Source organism: Arachis ipaensis, chromosome B10 (assembly GCF_059453495.1).
Source record: "Arachis ipaensis isolate K30076 ecotype BB chromosome B10, ASM5945349v1, whole genome shotgun sequence".
NCBI lineage: Eukaryota > Viridiplantae > Streptophyta > Magnoliopsida > Fabales > Fabaceae > Arachis > Arachis ipaensis.
In genome coordinates this window covers 99,482,135-99,491,750 of record NC_142435.1, presented here as the reverse complement: position 1 = coordinate 99,491,750, position 9,616 = coordinate 99,482,135, and the positions used below count along the sequence as shown (strand labels likewise).

The following is a 9,616-nucleotide window of genomic DNA, read 5'->3' as shown; positions in this document are numbered from 1 at the left end:
AGTAAGAGAAATCTACTCCATAGCTAGGGTTGTCATTATCACAAATAATTGGTAGGCAATCATAGAAGACATGATGTAATTGAGAGAAGAAAATTGAATTAAAGCTATCCAATCCAAACAATCATCAACAATCAAGCAATTGAATGAAATTCCTCAATTCATTAATCAAAATTCAAAGTAGCAAAGTCAAACAAATCTAGATCTAAGAGATTGAATCAAAAGAGCATCAATTGAGAGTAGAAGAAGAGTAGATCTACAACTTGTATAAAAAAAAGTGAATTAGCAATGGATCTCACCAAGAAATCAAAGGAGAATTGCAATGGAGGAAGTGAAATCCTAGAGAGAAGTTGGAGTTTCTCTCTCTAAAAACAAAAATGTAACTAACTACACAAAATATTTAGAATTATGACTAATTGTCCTAACACTCCTAATCCTTGGACTTCTTAAGCTTTTCCCTCCAAAATTCTGCTCCAAAACAGGGCCTGGGACTCCTTGAAATCGCTGGTCACATTTTCTTCTAAAAAAATCATGTGCGCACATCGGCGCTTACGCGCACTGTACGCGTACGCGCACCTGGGGTTTTTTGCGATCTGCGCGCAGGTGCATAGTGCACGCGCGCGTCCAATGACTTGTGGCCAAGCCATATAAGCGCTCCGGCTTCTCGTCTCAGCTCCATTCAGCCAGCTCTGGGGGTACACATCCGTGTGTACGCACACGGTATGCGTGCGCGCACATGCCCAAGTTTCAAAACTTGCTTTATTCTATGCTCCTTCCATTCATGCATGCTTCCTTCACTCCTCTCAGCCATTTTTGCCCTATAACTTCTGAAACCACTTAACAAACGGATCAAGGCATCGAATGGTAATAGAGGAGGATTACAATATATCAATTTTGATGCAAAAGAAGCATGTTTTCATCTGAGGCAAAATGGGAAAAGGAACACAAAATCATGCAGTTTTATATAATAAGTGTGGAAGATCATTGATAAAAATCTTGAATCTATACATGATAAACCCTAAAAACGGGATTTATCACCTGGTCAGCACCACACCTCCATAAATATGGATCATCCCATATATAATATTTAGACTCACTTTTCAGCTTGTCCCTTTGATGTTTAGTAAAATTGGGAGGGAAAGTATGGCTAACTAGATAATTAGCTGCAGGTGCATACCAAGGAACCACTTCAGATACTGCATGCAAGCTATCGAATGGAAAAGCGTCATTTATAGGAGTGGAGTCATCCTTAATGTGCTCAAGGCGACTCAAGTGGTCTTCCACTAAATTCTGGTTACCACTCCTATCTTTAATTTCCAAATCAAATTCTTACAGCAGCAGTATCCAGCGTATCAACCTTGGTTTGGACTCTTTTTTAGCTAATAAATATTTTAGAACTGCATGGTCTGAGTACACTACCACCTTAGTACCAAGTAAATAGGCTCGGAATTTATCCAGAGCAAAAACAATAGCAAGAAGCTCTTTTTCAGTAGTAGTGTAATTAGACTGAGCAGCGTCTAAGGTCTTGGACGCATAAGCAATTACGAAAGGATCCTTACCTTCGCGCTGAGCCATCGCCGCTCCTACTGCATGGTTGGAGGCATCACACATAATTTCAAATGGCTGGCTCCAGTCTGGTCCTCTCACAATCGGAGCTTGAGTCAAGGTGATCTTCAGCTTATCAAACGCTTGCATGCAATCCTCACTGAACTCGAACTCAATATCTTTCTGTAGCAGTCTGGATAAAGGTAATGCTACCTTACTGAAGTCCTTAATGAATCTCCTGTAAAAACCTACATGGCCAAGGAACGAACAGACTTCCCTCACGGAGGAGGGGTAAGGTAAACTAGAAATGACATCTACCTTTGCTGGATCTACAGAAATACCAGTTTTGGAGACAACATGTCCTAGAACAATCCCTTGTTTTACCATAAAATGACACTTTTCAAAATTCAATACAAGGTTTGAACTAACACACCTGTCTAATACTCTAGCTAAACTATCCAAGCAGAGGTCAAATGAATCACCATATGCGCTAAAATCATCCATAAATACTTCCATACAGTTCTCAATAAGATCTGAGAAAATACTCATCATGCATCTTTGGAAAGTAGCAGGTGCATTACATAAGCCAAAAGGCATTCTTTTGTATGCATACATTCCAAAGGGACATGTAAAAGTATTATTTTCCTAATCTTCAGGAGCTATATGAATTTGAAAGTAACCTGTATAACCATCTAAAAAATAGTAATGGGATTTACCTGATAGGCAATCAAGCATCTGATCAATAAATGGCAAGGGGTAATGATCCTTGCAAGTTGCTTGGTTGAGACGCCTATAGTCAATGCAAACCCTCCATGAATTCTGCACTCTAGTTGTCAGGAGCTCTCCATGCTCATTCTTTACTGTTGTGACTCCAAACTTCTTGGGCACCACTTGTACTGGACTGACCCATTCACTGTCTGAGATGGGGTAAATGATATCTGCTTCAAGTAGCCTGGTCACTTCTTTCTTGACAACTTCTAAGATGGTGGGATTCAATCTTCTTTGGGGTTGACGGACAGGCTTTGATTCCTTTTCTAAATATATTCTGTGCTCACAAACTTGAGGGCTAATGCCTACTATATCCGCCAAGCTCCACCCAATTACTTTCTTGTGCTTTCTCAGCACACTGAGCAGTTGCTCTTCCTGTTGGGAAGTGAGTTCCCTTGCAATGATAACTGGGAACTTCTGATTATCCTCAAGGTAAGCATACTTGAGGTATGGAGGAATGGGTTTTAATTCCAATTTCTGCTCATGGCTAGGCTCTGGATCATCCGGGACTAGTGATAATGGCAAAATGTCCTCATTGTGTTCAGAGGGTGTCCCCACACACTACAACAAATAAGGATTTTTGCAACGGTAAAAAATCATTGCCGTAGATTGAAAAACCATTCCAGAAACTTTAGGCAACACTTTGGCAACGGTTTTTGACCTGTGGTATATGCGGCCGTTACCAATGCTCAAAGGCAACGGTTTTTTACCTAAGGCAACGGTAACAAAAAAACCGTTGCCAAAGTTACTGGTATAGACAACGGTTTTGACAATAATTTTTAAAGAACGGTTTAAAACCGTTACTAGATAGGCAACGGTTTAAAACCGTTCTCTTTCATGACGTAACGGTTTAAAACCATAACTGGATAGGCAACGGTTTTAAACTGTTGTAGTTTTATTATTCACTATGCCAACGGTTTTAAAGCGTTGCCATTAGTGTCATTTTTTGGCAATGGTTTTAATACCATTGCCATTTTTTAGTTGTCTTTGACAAAGGTTTTAACACCATTGCCTTTTGTTACTTTTGACAATAGTTTTTTTTAATATAATTCTTTATTTACAAGAATTTTCTCATGAATGAAATTAGTTCCAACTTTTTTTTAATTTAGCGTTAATAAATAACTTAAACTATTTGAATGAAATTACTAAAGAAAACTAATTGAACATTTACCATCAAATTTGACTTACAAAAATTGTTGTAAGATCCACAATCACATTATATATCATTGCAAAATAACATAATACTAATCTAGGTCATAACTACTTTTATTTATATCATCATCATTTTTCAAAATACCATAATACTATAACCTAAGGGTGGCAATTTTTTCATTTTTCTTCAACAAAGTTGGTGTGGTAACTTAGCTTGAGTGGACTCTCTTGGCTTCAATGGCAACTGCTCCACATAAAGAACTAGAAAGAATCTTAAATCTGCTCTTCCATTTGCCATATCCACAGTTCAGTCCAGCCCAATAACATCAACTCCAGTATCTTTCATACGCTCAAGAAGGCCACCATTTCCATTTATATAAAGAACAATCGGTGTCTCAGGGTATCTTTTCTTGACCAAATCTATAATCTGGATGTTTAGAAATCAGTACATGGCAAAAGAGGAAAAAATATGGAACAATAGCATCTTGCGCCCAAAGTTCAATTCGAAAATATTTTATGCTTTATAAATTATGATGATGCACTAACAGCAACATAGTTTCAACTAAATAAAAAAGTTTGAAGGTGTAGCCTCTGATTTGGACTTTCTCTCCAAAATTCAGAAGACCAAGATCAACATCCAGTGAGCTTATTTACCACTCGATGCTTACAAATTACAAGCTCTTAGCTCATCTTATTATTTACCAACCAAATGACAATCATGAAAGCTTGGAACAAAACAATAATTTACATAAAACAAAACCTGTAATCATTGCAAACCTTTGAAAGCGACACATGGTTTATCTAATTCAAAGATTCAACTAAACAAATAAGCAAAAGTTAAAATACATACACTTAATCTTGCTATGACATGGATCCCAAATAGAACAGTTTGAAAAATTAGAATATAATTTCAATAAGATGAAAATAAATGGGAACTATTTCTACATTACCTCTTTGATATAAGACTTTGACCAGCGTTCCCGCATATCAGGTGGTAGTTGTCCACCCCATGAATCAAATATTTGTATGCAGTGAGTCCCATACTCCACTTGAAAAACAACATAATCTGCTATTGCTTGCCCCAAATGAGAGAGCAGAGTCCGCAATAAATGTGGTGCTGTATGGCACATACTCTTAATGGTTGTATAGGTGCGTGTTGTACCCCCTTCTACTATATATGTTGCTATTGTCCAAGGTGCTCCCATGAAACCTAAAACGGAAGCATCACCACCAACCTAAGTAAAAAGCAATAAGTAAGGAAAACGGCTCCTTTAAAGGATAGCCATGATATATAGAAGCGGTAATGCAACTAGGTTTACCTCCTTGCGTAGTTTCTTGAGTGAATCTCCAATAAAACTGAGCTTTTCCAGGTCAATTGGATGCAGAGCCTTTAGTCCCTCCTCAGAGTGTATTGGGGACTGAATAACAGGTTCTCCTCTGGCAGCCTTCACCAGCAGAGGATCTGAAGACAAAATCACCACAAAAATCATGAATTTCTGTTGCTTAAATGAAAAAGACTCAAAAATACCTGAATTACCCTCTCCTAGAACCCTATAACAATTTGCACCACTATCTAAAATAACAAATTTGTTAAAACTGAATGCTATTAGGAACCAGCAATGTTACCTTTATCATCACACAGATAAAGTAGCTACATTACCACTTCAAAAAATAAATGAACTGAAAGAAATATAAAAAAGAAAAAGAAGTTAAATTGAACAAAATGAAGAGCATAATGAGAAGGAAAAACTGTGGTACCGGAAGAAGAGGCAGAGCAAGTGACTGAGAAGTGCGGTTTTGGGTTGAAAGGGAGTGAAAGTGTAGCATTTAAGGAATTAGAATGTGGAAACAAAGTAAAAAAAAAAAGAACAAATTAAGGTTGCAATTTGTACCTGAAAGGAGCTTTTGAAGAGTAGCACAAGCTTCCTTCCACGCTGGCCTTTCAAGGATACAAACTTATTTAAATTAGGATGTTTCAATTACAAACACAACATGGAAACCAATTATTGTCCTATGCAAGAATTTAGCCATATACTCGACCATTAAAAAAACTTCTCATCATCAGATTGCACAAGCAGCGTTAGATTCAAAGGAAAAAAATGCCCAAATTATTGTCCTATGCAATGAATATGAAAGTAAAAGAACTAAACCACAATGTCAAGCTACTAATAATAATGAATAACTGACCTTTGCCAATGATCAGACCAAGCTGCTTCAAGGTAAGTGTAAGTCCATTTTGGTGAAATTGAGCATGAGGGCAATTGGAATCAAAACAAAATCAGAGCAGCATTGCCTGAGAACCAGTTACATACTAAATCAATCTTAAAATCAAAATAAAATCACAACACCATTTCCAAATAAAATCAATATTAAAATCAAAAATACATCAGAACAGCATTATACCAAATCAACATTAAAATCAATATTAGGCGATAGCAAAGTAACTCGCAAGGTAAAGCTCACCAGGACAATGGCGATCCAGACGCCAACGGCGGCACACAGCTCAACGGCGATGGCGAACCCAACCCCGCCAGCGACGGCTTGGCAGCAACAGAGGCAACCTCCTCCTTCCTCATCGTGTTTCTCTCTCTGCGCGAACCTTTTCTCTCTCTCTTCGAGCTCCTCAATGGCGGCAGTGATGGGAGGTGCGACGGCGATGACGAGCTCGACGGTCAGGACCTTCAGCGGCGGTGATGGAGTCCTCGACGATGGTGGCTACTTCTCCTCTCTCGCGCGCACTCTTCTCCGTCTCCACGGAACGGCGGCGACAGGCGGGCAGGGCGTAGAACGGCGCGCTCTTCTCCCTCTCCTTCCCTTCTTCTTCCCCGATTCTCCCCTTCTCTTTTTTCCTTTTCTTTCTTTCCCCCTTTACTTCTGTTTCGTCTTCTATTTCGTTTTCTGTATATATGTTTGAGGATTCACGGTAAAAAATTTAGGAATTTTTTGAAATTAGGATTTTATTTAGTAATTTTAGAATCATGGTAAAATATATATGAATAATACAATAATTTTATAAAATATTTGAGATAAAATAATAATTTAAAATTTAAATTTAATATTATAAAGATTATTTTTAAAATGTATAAAATTTTATTCATTAATATATTAATGAGTTAAAATAATTATTTTTAATTTAAATTATAAAATAAATATATTAATTATATTTTATAAAATATAATTTTAAACCTAAAAATATTAATTATTTAAATTAAATAATATAACTTTTCATCATTTTTCATCGTTAGAATTTTAATTTCAAGTTATATAAAATAACTAATTAATAAAAATTACACAAGAATATTAATTAACTTAACTCCAAATATTAATAAAACTAATTTAATTATTCTTAATAGCTTAGTTTATAAAATAAGGAGTTCAAATTAATAATAAGTCATAACTTTTTCATAATAAAAGTTACTTAAATTAAATTGTACAATTTTTTTATTTTTTAATTATTAAAATTATACAAAATATTCCATTATAATAAAATTACTTAAGAATATTAATTTATTCAAAATAAATTTATCTCTGAATCTCTTTAATTATTTTCTAATAGAATAATTTTTAAAATTATAAAGTTTAAATTTAATAAGATAAAATCACAATTTATTCATATTTAGATTTTCAAAAATGCGAGATATTATATTATATATTTATAACAAAAATATATAATATTTATTAAAATTTATTTTAATTTTATTTTTTCTAAAAATAATGTGTTATATACTGATAACAATAGTTTTTGAGTATTTTATAAATTTAGTATTTATAGAAAAAAATTGTTTAAATTGTATGATTATTTATAATTATTTTTATATGTATCTCTTAATTTGTATAATTATTTAAATAATATTAGAAAATTGTTGTTTGATAAACAATTGTGGTAATGGTTATAAAACCGTTCTTTAAAATAGTCAAAGAAAATAGTTTTATTTTGTTACTATAATGTAATAAGAAATTGAACTTCATCAGCAACACTGTAAAAACTGTTGTGTAAAACCATCTAATAGAACGGTTTTAAAGTGTAGCATTTTTGGCAACGGTTTTTATGCGTTTTTTTTTTTTGTACAATTATTTAAACAACAATAAAAAAGCGTTGCTTAAAAACAAATCATAGTAACGGTTATAAAACCGTTCTTTAAAATGGTCTAAGAGAACGGTTTTAATTTGTTGCTATAAAATAATGAAAAATTGAATTCAACAGTAACACTAAAAAAAACCATTGTCTAAAACTATCTTAAAGAACGGTTTTAAGGCGTTGCAAAATTTGGCGTTGCTAAAGCCCATATTTGTTGTAGTGATACACTTGGACCTTGCTCCACGTTCTTCTCTTCTAATTCTTCTTGGTGAACTTCAACTACAGTTTCATCAATGATATTGCATTGGAAGATAGAATGATTTTCCGGAGGGTGCTTCATAGCTTCATTTAAACTAAAACTCACTGCTCTGCCATCTATCTCAAAGGAGTAAGTTCCTGAGAATGCATCCAGTTTGAACTTCGAAGTCTTTAGGAATGGTCTTCCTATCAGGATTGATGATGGTCTTCCTGAGTCGTTAGGGGGCATTTCCAGGATATAGAAGTCAATGGAAAATGTGAGCCTCTCAATGCTCACTAATACATCTTCAGCAATTCCAACTACTGTAATAATGCTTTTATCTGCTAACACAAAATGAGCTGCCGACCTTTTTAAGGGGGGAGCCTTAAAGTATCATATATAGACAATGGCATTATGAACACACGCTCCTAAGTCACACATGCAATCAGAAAATATTACACCTCCAATGGTACAGTTAACCATGCATGGACCTGGATCACTACATTTTTCAGGTATACCTCCCATTAAAGCAGATATAGAACTACCTAAAGGAATAGTTTCTAATTCATTAATTTTATCTTTATGTATGCATAAATCTTTCAAAAACTTTACATATTTAGGTACTTGTTGAATAACATAAAAAAAGGGGAACAGTTACCTCAACCTTTTTGAAAATTTTTACCATTTTGGGATCAAGTTCCATCTGCTTTCTGGACTTCCTTGCAAGGTGCGGAAATTGGATAAGAATGGCGCCACTTACAGCTTTTGCATCCTTTGGTGCTCGATTCCTTTGCTGAGCTACTTCTTCTGCAACCTTGTCTTGTACTTACTCTTCCTCTTCAGCATCTTCCACTTCTACCATATCCTCAATTGGGGTGTGTTCTAGTGCGTTTGGCTCCTCCTGGTTCCTCTCTTGCAGTGTGGTTCCAAACTTCAAAGTGATGGCATTGATGCCACCTTTGGAATTAGGTAAGGGTTGAGAAAGAATTTCACTGGAGCTTGAAGGTTGGTTGGTGGAAGCAGGTAATGAATCTATCCGGGAGACGAGAGCTTGTAAAGTGGCATTTAGACCATTTAAAGTAGAGTTCAGTATAGTATGCATGTCTTGTCCTTGTGTAAGAGAACGAAGCATCTCGTCATTTGATGAGGAAGTGGGATAAGTGATCTGAGGGACCTGTTGCTGGTTGTGCTGGGGTCCTTGTGACTGTCTTAGGTGAGGAGCTCTCTAAGGTTGGTTTTGATTCTGCTGTCTATTGTTGTTATTCCACCTCTGATTTCCATTGTTGTCTCTGCCTCCTCTGTTATAGTTGTCCCTCCAGCCATGGTTGGAATTATCTCTCCAGCCCTGGTTGGAGTTGTCCTGCCACCCTTGGTTATAGTTACCGCCTTGTTGATTGTATCCTTGATTCGGACGGTCATAGAAGTTATGAGTAGCTACCACAGTGTTGTCTTCTTGTTGGAGCTGCGGGCATTCATCAGTGTAGTGACTATAATCAGCACAAATTCCTCATACTCTTTGGAGAACTAACTGTTGGCCTTGTTGTGGTGGGGGAGGCTAAGTTTGTTGTTGATTCAACTGCATCTGCTTCAATAAGTTGGTCATTTCACATATACTCTGTGTAAGAGCAGAAGTCTCAGTGCTAGAGGAAACCTCTGCAACAGCTTTTGAGTGGCTGCTCCTGTGCCTGTGATTCCTAGTGGACCAGCTAAGTCGCTGATCAGTTGCCATGCTTCATCTGCGGTCTTGTACTTCTTCAGAGAACCATTACTAGCACCATCTAATGTAGTTTTATCCCGAGGCTTCATGCCTTGAGTGAAATAGCTAATAACACTAGCCT

General features: G+C 36.1%; 1 pseudogene; it reads right to left on the bottom strand.

Annotated features, from left to right (window-relative positions):
• Positions 1–3,649: 3,649 nt before the first annotated feature.
• On the bottom strand, positions 3,650–6,038 carry LOC107620648 (uroporphyrinogen decarboxylase 1, chloroplastic-like; annotated as a pseudogene).
• Between the last annotated feature and the right edge of the window lie 3,578 nt (positions 6,039–9,616).